Source organism: Rhinatrema bivittatum, chromosome 3, assembly GCF_901001135.1.
Source record: "Rhinatrema bivittatum chromosome 3, aRhiBiv1.1, whole genome shotgun sequence".
NCBI classification, from domain to species: domain Eukaryota; kingdom Metazoa; phylum Chordata; class Amphibia; order Gymnophiona; family Rhinatrematidae; genus Rhinatrema; species Rhinatrema bivittatum.
Window position 1 is genome coordinate 491,646,031 of NC_042617.1, and position 15,987 is coordinate 491,662,017.

A 15,987-nucleotide genomic window follows, 5' to 3' on the forward strand; every position below is an offset into this window, starting at 1 on the left:
CAAATGTGGAATTTATGGATAGGGTGATGTAGTCAATCTCTGAAGAGTCTCAATTGCATTAGGCAACTAGAAGACTGACCTTGCTAGATACTAGTCTTTTTTTTTTTTTCCAGACTAAAAGCAATGACTTAGTTTCTAATAGCAATGAAGGAGGGCACTTACCAAAGGCTATTTGAACCTACAACGTAAGAGTCACACAAAGTATTAATCTCACTTGTGATTTCTCCCAGTGCAACCAAGTAAAATGAGGTAATCACAATGCTAACTCATCTCCTATCCTCTGTTTTCACTCTGGTGAGGCTGCACAGCAGATTATAAAACAGAGGTGGAAAGCTCCCTCATTAGTCTCTATGCATCCTAGACTGCTGGCTGACCTAAGACCTTGAATTACAGCAGACAGAGGCATTTTTAGGGCGGGTATGTTATACTACCTCACACAAAATATAGAGAGAACTACCATCCCTAGCAAACTAAGGGGGTCATTTATCAAAGGCTTATCACACGCGATACGGCTGTATCATGTGCGATAAGCCTCTATCGCATGCAAAAAGGCCTTTTTCACGTGCGATAGCATGTAAATTAGATTGGGGGCAGAGTCGGGGTGGGGAGGGATGGAGTCGTGGTGGGGAGGGGGCAGAGTTGGCCGTGTCTTCGCTGCCAGCAATAATGTTACTAACATTATTGTCAGCAGTAGTGCGCCGAATAGCACCACCTTTCATGGTGGTCTATTCGGTGCGAAAGCCAGCACACCACGGCCGCCAAAATCATACCACCGTGGTGCGAAGGCTGCGGGCTTTCGCAGGCCCACCCCCCGTTTTCGCAGGATTCATCATTCTGCGATGAATGATGAATCCAGGCCTAAAAGTTTATAGAGTCTCCAAAACACTTTCAAGTCATTTTTCCATCACAGCATATACATTTTCTTTTTTATAAGAATTGGAAAGAAAAGTTGTTTAATATACAGTAGTTACAACAATCTTCCTTTCTGCTTATTATTTACAAAACCTTCATGCATTTGTTCTGCACAGAAAAACATTATTTGGTTTACATTTGCACAGGTACATTCATTTATATACACGTTATGCTGATCATTAAAAGAAACTTGTACTAGAGCCACTCTGGTACATCCAAAATAAGAGTGTCATAAAGAGCTAAAGTATGAACTTAGTAAAAGAGAATAATCTATTATAATTGTTTGAAAATGTAAATAAATATGTAGATAAGGGTGAGTTAGTTGATATATATAGTATAATCAGGATTTACAGAAGGCATTTGACAAAGTCCTCATGAGAAATTCAAGAAATGTAAAAGTTATGGGATAGGAGGCGATGTCCTACTATGGGTTGGTAACTGGTTAAAAGATAGGAAACAAAGTTGGAGTTTATGGTCAGTTTTCCTAGAGGAGAGAGGTGAATATTGGAGTACTTCAGGGAATCTGCACATTGAGCAAAATAAAAGCTTTGTTTAAAATGTGCCTTTAAACATTGCTAGGGATCTTTTTGTTAGGTACCTGTGTATTCTGTGTTGTTTCTAAAGGACTACAACTAATTCTGTTTGAATCTGATGGGCTACATATTGCTAAGACTACAAATCCTGTGGCACACTGTGCTTTACACTAGAATCCTTTAGCTTTCCACTAGGGAGAATGCAGAAGAATCTATACAGACTGCTTCAGCAGGACAGGAGAATCAGTGGCGCCTTTGGGAGGTGTGTGCATCTTCTGAGGAACTGTTTGTGATGCAAGTAATTATCCCTTGAGGCAGTGGTAGGGAACTCAAGACCCTGAGAAGAGAAGTCAGAATAGGCCCAGAGCACTGGTCCCTCTAAGCTGTATGTGTTTGTGTGTGTGTGCATGCGCACAGGTCGTGCAAAATAAAGTGCACACAAGAAATCCTGATATGGTTTGCATTTTACTGGCTCATAGTACACAAATTTGAACTCTACAATTGCACAAAAGAGAATTTTTTGCTCATGTAGTTTTTAAAAAATTAGAGGGAACATTGGCTTAGAATCACTTGTGCTAGCCTAACAGGTTAATATATCCAGTGTGATAGGAAATGTATACCAGACTTGATTTACAGTTTCCCTAATTTCCATATCAAGGTACCCATCTCCAGAGATTTGGGGATCCAAATAATTGGTGTGAGGTCCCTTTGGGAGCCTTACTATGTAATCCTTGGACTCAGAATTGTAGATAGGCGGGATATACATTTTTAAATAAAATAAATAAACTGGAGCTACTATTCTTTTCTTATACATTTCCATTTGCCTCAGCACCTACAGCTTTCTCCATGGTGACGAGCTGGGGAATATAACCTCCTGGACCCTGGGCATTGTCTCATACTCTCTTTAGTAGTTGTTAATAATCACACTGGAAACAGACTGAAGTTACAACAATGATGATCCTTAAAGGTGAAACACAGTACTATGTTCAAGTCTCTTTGTATCAAGTCCATATCAAAAAGTAACTTTGGGGTAAATCAGTGATTCTAGTTTTGTTTTGTTTTGTGTTGTTTCAAAAATTGCTGTCTCAATCAGATTGCTCCTTACTCTGGGATGTATTAATTGGTGGAGATGGTCAACCCAATTTATTTATTTTCTTGCATTTATGGTTGACTTCTGTAAAAACACCTGAAGAAATGTACAGCACATAATAAAAGCAACATAAATAATTTAAACCCCTCAAAACAGCATACATATTAGGGATGTGAATCGTTTTTTGACGATTTAAAATATCGTCCGATATATTTTAAATCGTCAAAAATCGTTAGGGCCACGATACAATACCAATTCCCCCGATTTATCGTCAAAAAATCGTAAATCGGGGGAAGGGGGAGGGCAGGAAAACCGGCACACTAAAACCCCCTAAAACCCACCCCCGACCCTTTAAATTAAATCCCCCACCCTCCCGAACCCCCCCCCCCAAATGCCTTAAATTATCTGGGGGTCCAGCGGCACACTAAAACACCCTAAAACCCACCCCCGGCACACTAAAACCCCCTAAAACCCACCCCGACCCTTTAAATTAAATCCCCCACCCCAAATGCCTTAAATTACCTGGGGGTCCGTAGCGGCGGTCCGTAGCTTAAATTACCCCCGGGTCCGTAGCTAAATCGGGGGAAGGGGGAGAGCAGAAAATCCGGCACACTAAATCGTGGTGTCTTCAGCCGGCGCCATTTTGCAAAATGGCCGCCGCAAAATGGCGGCGGCCATAGACCAATACGATTCGACGCAGGAGGTCGTTCCGGACCCCCGCTACCCCGCTGAACGACCTCCTGCAGTCGATCTCCTGCCGGCGCCATTTTCCATACGGAAACGATTCGCGGCAGGAGATCGCTCCAGGGCCCCCGCTGGACCCCCAGGAACTTTTGGCCAGCTTGGGGGGGGCCTCCTGACCCCCACAAGACTTGCCAAAAGTCCAGCGGGGGTCCGGAACGACCTTCTGCGTCGAATCGTATTGGTCTATGGCCGCCGCCATTTTGCGGCGGCCATTTTGCAAAATGGTGCCGGCTGAAGACACCACAATTTAGTGTGCCAGATTTCCTGCTCTCCCCCTTCCCCCGATTTAGCTACGGACCCAGGGGTAATTTAAGCTACGGACCGCCGCTACGGACCCCCAGGTAATTTAAGGCATTTGGGGTGGGGGATTTAATTTAAAGGGTCGGGGTGGGTTTTAGGGGGTTTTAGTGTGCCGGGGGTGGGTTTTAGGGTGTTTTAGTGTGCCGCTGGACCCCCAGGTAATTTAAGGCATTTTGGGGGGGGGTTCGGGAGGGTGGGGGATTTAATTTAAAGGGTCGGGGGTAGGTTTTAGGGGGTTTTAGTGTGCCGGTTCACGATTTTAACGATTTTAACGATACTCCAAACACCCAAACGGCGACAATACGATTCCCTCCCCCTCCCAGCCGAAATCGATCGTTAAGACAATCGAGGACACGATTCACATCTCTAATACATATTATTAATATACTACCTCCCACCCTCCAACCGCACCTAAGTCCAAGCGGCTCGGGTCCCCAAGGGCTCCTCCCGGGGGGATCTCGGGTCTCCTGTGGTGAAGATCCAGTTAGTCTCCTGGCTCTGGTCTGCCTCCTGTCTACGACTCCACTGTGGGCCTTCCCTCAGCGCTGCATCATCATCTTCTAGCCGGCCCAAGGGTCCATGTCCATAACAGTTTGCAAGGCCATGGACCCGGTGGACCTTGACGGCCTTCAGGCCATTCCTGGCATTGTTCAGCATCTGCAACAGCAACAACACTGCTTGGATGTCTTAGCAGCAATGTTGGAGAAACTGGCCAATCGGTTGGACTTCACTCCCCCGGTAGCGCCTCCCGCTCCAGCCTCGGTTCCAAGTCCTGGCCCGGCAGCTTCTATGCATCACCTAGCTCCGCTATGCTACTCAGGAGATGCGAAGCAATGTTGTGGTTTCCTAAACCAGTGCTACATACAGTTCTCTCTACTGCCTACACAATTCCCATCGGATCAAGTGAAGACCAGCTACATTATATCTTTGCTGGACAGAAGGGCCCTGGCCTGGGCCTCACCATTATGGGATCGCCACGATCTGATTTGGGGAGATCTTCAACGGTTTGTAACCATGTTCAAACAGGTGTTTGATGAGCCTGCGCGTAAATCTACGGCAGCTGCCAAATTGCTGCGCCTGCGCCAGGGGTCCTGTCCCCTGGCCGAATATGCGATCGAGTTCCGCACTTTGGCAACTGAGTTGGACTGGAGGGAAGACAGTCTTCACAGTATCTTCTTGGAGGGATTGTCTTCTCGCATCAAAGATGAGCTAGTGGCAAGGGACCTTCCCGATGACCTTGATGGTATGATTGATCTGGCAGGAAGGGTCGACCGCAGGCTTCAGCAATGGGCTCGAGAAAGTAAAACAGTTCAAAGACGGTGGCCCTGGCGCCTGAATTCTCTTGACCCCTGTCTGCTCCCTCTGCCTCTTCGGGCAGTCAGTGTGTGGAACCCATGCAATTGAGACGGAGTTCTCTTTCCCCGGAGGAAAGGAGACATCTACGCTCGCTAGGCTCCTGTTTATACTGTGGCAATAAAGGGCACTTCTTAGCCCAGTGTGGTGAATGGCCAGAAAACCTCAGAGCCTAGGCATCATCAGGGAGCTATCCCTAAGCTGCATCAATTCTGCTCCTCAATGTACGGTACCAGTAACCCTTGAGTATCCCGGGGGAACTTTGTCCACTCTCACATTTATCGATTCTGGAGCAGGAGGGAACTTCATCCTGACTGATTTGGTACAACAGTTACAACTCCCAGTAATCCCTTGTAACCCTCCACTACGGATTTCGTCTATTCATGGCACGCTGCGTCCTGGATGTATTTCTGCCTCTACTGCACCTCTGACTCTCCGCACCGGAGTTCTCCATATGGAGGAGATTTCCTTTCTAGTTTTAGAGAAGGCCATTCATCCAATTGTTCTGGGACTACCGTGGCTTCAAAGACACTCTCCTACCATCCACTGGGACACCTTACAAATAGCAGCCTGGAGTCCAAGCTGCTTCTCATCCTGCTTCCTGACGCTACCACGGCCTGGGCTAGCCTTGATGGCTACCTCACTCACATTACCCTCCCAGTATGCTGCATACCAGGATGTATTTTCTAAGGAAATGGCAGAACTTTTACCACAGCACCGGCCTTTTGATTGCGCCATAGGCTTACTACCTAGCACAACACTTCCTAGGGGACAGGTATACCCTTTGTCTCTCCCAGAGACGCAAGCTATGTCAAGCTACATTAAAGAAAACCTGGATCGTGGATTCATCCATCCATCTAAATTGCCAGCTGGGTCTGGTTTATTTTTTGTTGCCAAGAAAGATGGGTCCCTCAGACCCTGCATTGACTATCAAGGGCTCAATGCAATCACTCGTCGAGCAGGTGTCCACTCCCACTCATTCCGGAACTGCTGGACTGGCTATAAGGGGCTAAAGTCTTCACCAAACTCGATCTCCGTGGTGCTTATAATCTGGTATGAATCTGCCCCAGAGATGAATGGAAGACAGCTTTCAACACCCGCGATGGACATTATGAGTTCCTCGTCATGCCCTTCGGTCTCTGCATCGCTCCAGCAGTTTTTCAAAACCTAATGAACAAGGTGCTCAGGGACATGCTCCATTCATCCGTTATAGTCTATCTAGACGATGTATTAATCTACTCTAAACATCTCTCCTCTTATCGCCATCATGTGAGACAAGTATAACAACGCCTCAGAGATAATCATCTTTTCGCCAAACTTGAAAAGTGTATGTTTGAGCAAGAGTCTCTACCATTCCTGGGCTATATTGTCTCATCAACTGGTTTCCAAATGGACCCAGACAAGGTTTCTGCTATCAAGGACTGGCCGCAGCCGGTAGGGGTCAAAGCCCTACAATGGTTCCTCGGGTTTGTGAACTTTTACAGACAATTTATCCCTCACTATTCTCAAAAGGTGGCGCCACTTACAGCTCTCACCAAAAAGGGTGCTAATGCCAAGGAATGGCCACCATTGGCTTGTCTAGCCTTTGAAGAATTTAAAAAGGCCTTTTTGCAAGATACTTGCCTTCACCATCCTGACCCTCTACGACCCTTCATAGTGGAGGTAGATGCCTCGAACATAGCAGTTGGAGCAGTTCTCAGCCAAGTCTCTGAAAGCGGGAAGTTACTCCCTTGTTCTTACTTCTCCCGGAAGTTTTCTGCTGCAGAAAGAAACTATGGTATCAGCGATAAGGAGCTCTTTGCTATTAAACTTGCTTTCGAGGAATGGCGGCAGTGGCTGGAGGGGGCTCAGCATCCTATTGTGGTATATACGGATCACAAAAATTTGGAGTTCCTCTGCCACGCTTAGCGGCTGAATCTGAGGCAAGCCCGCTGGTCTCTACTTTTCAGTCGGTTCCATTTTTCCCTACGCTACAGACCTGCTGTGAAGAATATATGTGCTGATGCGTTATCTCGCACCACGGCATCCGAGGACATGCTGGATCCACCCCAGTACATATTGGACCCTGCGAAGGTAGTACTGGCAACAATGGACCTGCCTCCTCCCAGCAAGACAGTGGATCCTATTCGACTGAGGAAAAAGGTTCTTTTATGGGCCCATGATTCGCTTACAGCTGGACATCCTGGTAGAGCGTGAACCTTAGAGCTTCTTGCTCGATACATCTGGTGGCCTCACATGAGATGAGACGCTCATCTCTACGTCGATGCTTGTCCTACCTCTGCCAGGCAAAGGCCGTTGTCTGGTCGCCCCAGGGGGCTTCTTCAACCACTACCAGTTCCCGCTGAACCATGGACGCATATCTCCACAGATTTTATAGTGATCTACCACCGTCTGAGGGGAAGACGGTTATTTGGGTTACCGTGGATCGGTTTTCCAAGATGGCCCATTTTGTTCTTTTGCCCAAACTTCCTTCTGCACCGGAGTTGGTGCAACTCTTCATACAACATATTTTTTGCACCCATGGACTTCCTCTTCACATTACCTCACACAGGGGTCCACAGTTCATGGCTAGATACTGGAAGGCTCTTTGTAAAAAGTTTGGAGAGTGCCTTGACTTCACCTCTGCATTTCATCCCCAAAGCAACGGACAAGTGGAGCGTATCAATTGCTCGTTAAAGACCTTCCTTCGAACTTTCATAAGGGATCAACAAAATAACTGGGTAGCCATTCTACCGTGGGCTGAATTCTCATACAATAATCATGTCCATTCAGCCACAGGCGAGTCTCCCTTTCAGCTTGTCTACGGTCGTCAACCCAGGTTACCAGTACCCCTGCCCTTGCCTGTACCATCTCCCGTGGCCCAGTTGTCCACATAGCAGCTCCACTCTCTTTGGGATTCCATTCAAACCAAGTTACGACAAACTGCGGCTACAGCAAAAAGGAATGCGGACAGACACCGTTGTCCCGCTCCGGTGTTTCATCCTGGCGATAAGGTATGGTTGAGCACAAAGCATGTTCGTCTTCGCCTCCCTTCCATGCGACTGGCGCCCCGGTTTATTGGCCCATTCCAGGTATCCGAGAGGGTTGGCACCATCTCCTACCGCCTTTGCCTTCCCAGTTCAATGAAAATTTATGTTTTTCACGTATCTTTGCCTAAACCTTTGGTGCTGCCAAGATTCCTCCGCAAACCCCCTGATCCTTCTAACATTCCTAATGAGAATGACTCCATCTATCAGGTTCGTGATGTTCTTGATGTCCACTTCCAGCACCGTTAGTGGGAGTATCTGTTATCTTGGAAGGGCTGTGGTCCTGAGGATAATACTTGGGAGCCAGCGGCCAACATCTTGGATAAATCGCTTCTCCATCACTTCCACCAGAAGCATCCGAACGCACCAGGGCCCCTGAGGAGGGGGGTAAGAAGAGGGGTACTGTTATATTTCCCGGCCGTGGGACACCAAGGCCGGACTCCTACCTTCCTCCACTCCAGCTCCGATGTGACTCCCGACGGCCCTCCACTCCTCCTAGGCCGCAACTTGGCCTCTCCACAGCAGTGTCTCCATGAGGGAGACACCGTCGAGCTCCTGCTCTTCCTTCTTCATGGCTAGCCCCGCCCCTTAGGTGTGCACACACGCAGGGGCAAATGATATAAAGGGACCAGTGTGGAAAACTACTCCTCCTCGAAGAAGTGACGTCAGATACTCCCCAGGTATTTAAACCCTGCTCAGACTCTCCTTCCTTGCCTTGCAACGAAGGTTCGCTCCCTGGAGTCTTCTAGTTGCTGTCTTCATTCCTGCTTGTTCCAGATTCCTGTACCAGCGTGTTCCTGTCTCCTGCTCCATTCCAGCCTTGTTCCTGGTTCCAGCCCGTCCTCGCCTGCTTCTGTTCCTGCATCCCCTTGGCTTGTCTTCCTGGCTCCTGACCTCAGCTTGTTCTTCGGTATCCTGCTTCGCTGCCCGTCTTGACTCCTGGCTTGTCTTCGGTCTCTGCTGTCTGCCGCCTGCCCCAACTCTTGGTCCATCTCTATGTTTTGCCTCCCTGCCACCTGACCTGACTCCTGGTCCGTCTTCATGTTTTGCCTCACTGCTACCTGTCCCAACTTGGACTCTCTTCGGACTCTCGTCTCCAGGAGACCACACCTAAGTCCAAGTGGCCTGGGTCCCCAAGGGCTCCTCCCGGGGGGATCTCGGGTCTCCAGTGGTGAAGATCCCACTGGTCTCCTGGCTCTGGCTCCTCTCTGGATTCTCGATTCCCGGGATTCTCTTCGGATTCTCATCTCCAGGAGACCGCACCTAAGTTCAAGCGGCTCGGGTCCCCAAGGGCTCCTCCCGGGGGAATCTCGGGTCTCCTATGGTGAAGATCCAGTTAGTCTCCTGGCTCTGGTCCACCTCCCAGCTACGACTCTGCTGTGGGCCTTCCCTCAGCACTGCATCATCATCTTCTAGCCAGCCCAAGGGTCCACGTTCATAAAACTTTCCTGCACAAAGGAAACGCAACTCTCCCCGGAGCCAGCCTGTCTTGCCCCTATCAAAACCACAGGGACCTGACTACCTCAGCTCTGCAAGCCTGCTTGCCCCTATCAAAACCACAGGGACCAGACAACCTCCGCTCTGCCAGCCTGTCTTGCCCCTATCAACTTTTTGCCACTCTGCCTTGCTGCCATACACCACTCTACTCCTTGTGGTGTTCTTGCCACTATCATGGTTCCTCAATGTGTTGGTGCTAGTCTTTCTGCTGCTTTGTCCCTTTATCGGCGTCGTGTGGTTTTTTCTGACACTCTTTCTGCTTGCTATGTTCCCCCTTCATTGTGCTGTAGGATGTTGATACCACTTGTCTTGCCACTTTGCCTGTCGTGCTGGCTTCGAGGGTTCATGCAACTCTTATCGGTGCTCTCTTTTGAAGCTGTAGTGTGTTTTTGACACTCTCGCTGCTGCTTTGCACCTGTTGCAACTGTCGACGCCCGACGGCTTCACTCCGCCTACCTTTCTTTTTCTGCAACTCCTCCTGCTCCCTGTGGATGTCTGGCTGCCGCGGCGTCCCCGGACTGGCTTGGGCACTGCCTCCCACCATGCTCCTCAGGTACCTTAGGGTGAGCGCATCACGCAGCCCTCATTCTTATTTCATCTATGGCGTGAATCTCAGGGGCATCCCCCTGTGATGATGTCAAGCTGCCCGGATATTTAAGCCTGTTGTTTATTGCTAGCCTTTGAGTTAGCAAGTGTAATTCCTACAGATGGGATTCTCTCTCCGTACCCAGCTACTCTGCCTCCAACTTCTATTTGGACTCTTTGCTGTTAGAGAGGCACCCGCTCCTCAGGGGCCTCTCTGCTTCTTTCAGGTCACTATCAGTAACCGGTACTCGCTCCTCGAGGGCCCATGTTCCATGACTCGCTGCCTGTGTCCATCTCCTCTTCTACTTGGAAGAATTCACTACAGACACCATCTGTGAGTACTACTACCATCTACTCCTCATAGCTGTTTCCCTGGAACCAGGTACTCGCTCCTCGAGGGCCTGCCTCCATTCCAGCACCAGTGCCATCTTCCATGGAGAACTGCTGAGTGAGTACTTGCCAACGAGTCTCTGTGCCCAGGGTACTCGCTCTTCAAGGGCCAGCTCTCCCTATCTCGGGGCTTCTCCTTACTGGGGACTCTGTGAATATCCCAGTGTACTCATTTTCTCAGTTCTTCTTCCTACAGCACTGCTACCAGAGAAGCCGTTGTTCCAGCGCCCTGAGGATCACTAGCCCAGCCGGGCTCCATCTTCTACTCACTACCGCCACCTCTGGTGGCTTCATAAACTGTCTAATAAAAAATATAATCTGTGTTTGTGTGTCCGGAGCTGAGCCTGACCTGTGGCCCCTCACGGGACATACCCCCGTGGGCGTGTTCACCTGCCACAGTGTCCAAGGTTCCACCCAAACCCTACAAAACATAACAGATTGCTAACTCCATGGATCCAGCACAGCTCAATGCCCTGCAGGCCGTACTGGGCCTGGCTCGGTGCATTGCTGAACAACAAGATGCATTGGAGAAATTCACTTCTGCCTACCATCAGCTACACGCACAGAAGAATCAAGGCGCTATTTCCAGTAATGAAGGTCAGTTACCTGAAGTAATTTTAAAGACAACTGTACTTCTGGCTGCTCCAGTTCGTTTCTCTGGAGAGATTCAAAGGACTAGAGGTTTTCTAAATCAGTGCTGGATGCATTTCGCATTATAGCCTTCTCACTTCCCCGTGGCCTATGCCAAGACTACAGACATTCTATCTTATCTTGATGGAAGGGCTTTGTCTTGGGCTTCAATGCTGTGGGAATGTAAGGATCCTATTTTGCAGGATATTGACAGATTTCTGGATTTGTTTAAGTCCGTCTTTGATGATCCTGCTTGAGTGACTGTTGCTGGTTCTACCCTGGTGGACCTGAAGCAAGGCAACCGACCACTGGCTGATTTTGCAATAGAATTCAAGACTCTTGCTGCGGAACTATGCTGGGATTCCAAATGCCTGAAAACCCTCTTCTTCAGAGGTCTGGATACTTGCTTGGAAGACGAGCTGGCCGCTCGTGAGACACCTGACTCACTGGATGAACTAGTGGCTTTGGCTACTAGAATTGACCACCAGCTCCGTGATAAGGTGAAAGAGCTCAAGCCTCCCACTAGACTGGTTCAGAAGGAGGTTTGTGCTAAACCTACACTCCAGACAGTCCCAGCAATACCAGTCGCCAGTGAAGAAGAACCGATGCAACTTGGTCACAGTCACCTGACTTCAAAAGAGAGAAGACTTCGGAAGAGGCATGGCCTGTGTATGTACTGTGGACAGACTGGTCACGATGTCCCAACTTGCCCAATTCGTCCGGGAAATGGATGGGCCTAAGTCCTGTGGGAGGACTGTTCTTAGGCCTTACCACGACCTCTCCTCCGCTCTCTCTCCCAGTCTCCCTGATCTGCGGACCATCCGAAGTTCAAACTCTTGCCCTTGTGGATTCAGGGGCAGGAGGTAACTTTATACTTCGACACCTAGTGGAACACTTGAGGATTCCCCTCGTCACCTTGGAAGTTCCACTGCTCTTATCCTCCATCCATGGAGAGCCTTTGCCGGGTGACGTAACCTGGCATATCGAACCGGTAACCCTTCGCATCGGAGCCCTCCATAGAGAATCCATTTACTTCCTTGTGCTGGAGAAGGCTATGCACCCTATCATTCTGGGGTTACCCTGGTTGCAGTCGCACCAGCCTCAATTCGACTGGGCAACCTTGGAACTCTCCCACTGGGGCCCAGGTTGTCATGGCAAGTGCCTTAAGGAGGTATCTCCTGTTTTCTGCATGACTATGACTCCAGTGATGCCAGGACTGCCGCCTCAATAAGCATCATTCAGTGATGTATTCTCCAAAGAAGCTGCTGACATCCTTCCTCCACACAGATCGTACGACTGTGCCATAAGGCTGAAACCTAACACTGAAGCTCCTAAAGGACATGTCTATCCTCTCTCTGCCATAGAGAACAAGGCTATGTTGAATACATCGAGGAGAACTTACAGAAGGGATTCATTAGACCATCAAAGTCTGCAGCCGGTGCAGGTTTCTTCTTCGTGGGGAAGAAAGATGGTCCCTTGCATCCTTGTATCGACTATCGAGGTCTGAATGAGATCACGATCAAAGACCGATATCCCCTGCCTTTAATCTCAGAGCTGTTCGACCGGCTTCAAGGTGCCAAAATATTTTCGAAACTTGACCTAAGGGGGGCCTACATTTTAATTCGCATTCACAGTGGTGATGAATGGAAAACAGCCTTCAACACTCAAGATGGTCATTTTGAGTACTTAGTAATGCCTTTCAGCCTGTGCAACGCACCCGCCGTGTTCCAGAACATGATGAACGACATCTTGCGGGACCTGTTGTACAAGAATGTTGTGGTATACCTAGATGATATCCTGATATTTTCACAGGACTTGTCTACCCATTTAGAGCACGTCAAACAAGTACTACGAAGACTACGAGAGCATCGGCTCTATGCCAAGTTATCCAAGTGCGAATTCCATAAAGACTCTGTGCCTTTTCTTGGCTACATTGTATCTAAAGATGGCTTCCAGATGGATCTCCAAAAACTCGAGAGTATTAAAAATTGGTCCCAATCTACCAACCTGAAGGCCCTGAGATGATTTTTTGGGTTCACCAATTATTATAGAAGCTTTATAAAGAATTACTCTTCTTTAACTGTGCCCTTAACTGCCATGACCCGGAAGGGGTCCAACGCTTCTAAATGGTCTACGGAGGCCATTTCCGCGTTCGAGAATTTAAAGATTGCCTTTTCCACCGAACCTTGCCTGCATCATCCAGACCCCAACAAGCCATTCATCGTAGAGGTCGACGCCGCTGACGTCGGTGAAGGAGCTGTATTGAGCCAAACCGGAGACTCGAAAGCATTACGTCCCTGCTCTTTCTTCTCGTGACATTTCTCTCTGGCAGAGAAGAACTATGGGATCGGAAATAAAGAGCTCCTGGCTATTAAATTGGCATTCGAGGAATGGCGGCCTTGGCTCGAAGGCGCTCAACATCAAATTACTGTGTTTACGGATCATAAGAATCTAGAGTATCTCCGCCATGTGCAACGTCTTAACCATAGACAAGCCAGATGGTCCTTATTTTTTTAATCGTTTTGACTTTATGCTCAAATATCACCCCGGAGACAAGAACACCAGAGCTGATGCCCTGTCATGCTCCTTTCTCTCGGAGGATGTTCCCGAAGAACCTCAGCACATAATCGACCCGAAGAAAGTCATCTTGGGTGCTACCCATTCTGTACCCACTGGTAAAACCATCGTGCCTAAACATCTCATGAAGAAAGTGCTCTATTGGGCTCACGATTCCAAGCTGGCTGGCCATCCTGGTGAACGCCGTACCCTACTGAAGCTCCAGAAGTATTATTGGTGGCCAACTATCAAGGAAGATACATTATCCTACATAGCATCTTGTGCCAACTGTGCCAAGCACAAACCTACTTCTGGTCAACTGTGGGGATTGCTGCAACCGCTTCCAGCTCTGGAGCAGCCCTGTACGCATATCGCTACTGACTTTGTAGTTGATCTTCCCCCCTCTGGAGGTGTGAATGCCATTTGGGTCACAAGTGACCGTTTCAGCAAAATGGCCCACTTCGTGATGCTGCCTGGCTTACCTTCAGCCTTGGAGCTTGCAAAGCTCTTCATAACCCATTTCTTTCACCTTCACGGCCTACCGAAGCACATAGTATCGGACCGAGGATCACAATTCACGGCAAAATTCTGGAAGGCCTTGTGCAAACTCTTTGACATCTCTCTAGACTATACCTCAGCCTATCATCCTCAATCAAATGGCCAAACAGAACGGATGAATAGGACCCTGAAACAGTTCATTCAGGCATATGTGAGTTGCCATCAGAATAACTGTGCCAAACTGTTACCATGGGCTGAATTCACCATTAACTCTCATCCAGCAACATCCACTGGATCAACACCTTTTGAAGTGGTATATGGACATTTACCACCACCGCCACTTCCACTGAAACTCTCAGTGACGTCCCCAGCAGCTCAATCCACTGCTGATGATATCCATCAATTATGGACTCAGACAAAAGATGCTACTCAAAGCGAGTGATCGAGCTAAAAGATGTTATGACACTCACCATTCCAAAGCACCTATCTTTGAACCTGGAGACAAAGTCTGGCTTTCCACTAAGCACCTTAGCTTGAAGTTACCCTCCACTCGATTTGCTCCTTGCTACGTTGGACCATTTCCAATCCTCCGACGTCTTGGCAACATCACTTACAATCTGAAGCTACCACCTGGATTAAACATCCACAACGCATTTCATGCTTCACTTCTGAAACCACTCATTCTCGGTGAGTTCTCTTCCAAGTCTCAGGAACCATCTCCTATCAATGCAGAAGATGACCTAGAATACAAGGTCGAAGCCATTCTTGATGTCCGAAGATGAGGCAAGACTTGGGAATACCTTCTTTCATGGGAAGGTTTCGGCCCTGAAGAAAATTCTTGGGAGCCTCTGGCAAATATCCTTGACAAAGAGATGCTCCATCAGTTCCATCTCTCGTATCCTTGGAAACCAAAACCTGATACCCACAGAGGAGCCCGCCCTTTGAAGGGGGGTACTATGCAACCGTCGCAGCCCAACGGCTTCACTCCACCTACCTTTCTTTTTCTGCGACTCCTCCTGCTCCTTGTGGACATCTGGCTGCCGCGGGGTCTGCCCGCCGTCCTCTCCGGCGTCCCCGGACCAGCTTGGGCGCTGCCTCCCGCCATGCTCCTCAGGTACCTTAGGGCACGCACACCGCGTGGCCCTCATTCTTATTTCCTCTATGGCGTGAACCTCAGGGGCATCCCCCTGTGATGACATCATGCTGCCCGGATATTTAAGCCTGTTGTTTATTGCTAGCCTTTGAGTTAGCAAGGGTAATTCCTATGGATGGGATTCGCTCTCCATACCCAGCTACTCTGCCTCTAACTTCTATTTGGACTCTTTGCTGTTAATGAGGTACCCGCTCCTCGGGAGCCTCTCTGCTTCTTTCAGGTCGCTATCAGGAACTGTTACTCACTCCTCAAGGGCCCATGTTCCCTGACTCGCTGCCTGTGTCCATCTCCTCTTCTACTTGGAAGAATTCGCTACAGACACCATCTGTGAGTACTACTACCATCTACTCCTCATAGCTGTTTCCCTGGAACCAGGTACTCGCTCCTCGAGGGCCTGCCTCCGTTGCAGCACCAGTGCTATCTTCCACAGAGAACTGCTGCATGAGTACTTACCAACGAGTCTCTGTGCCCAGGGATCTGGTACTCGCTCTTCAAGGGCCAGCTCTCCCTATCTCGGGGCTTCTCCTTACTGGGGACTCTGTGAATATCTCAGTGTACTCATTTTCTCAGTTCTTCTTCCTACAGCACTGCTACCGGAGAAGCCGCTCTTCCAGCGCCCTGAGGAATACTAGCCCAGCCGGGCTCCATCTTCTACTCACTACCGCAACCTCTGATGGCTTCATAAACTGTCTAATAAAATATATAATCTGTGTTTGTGTG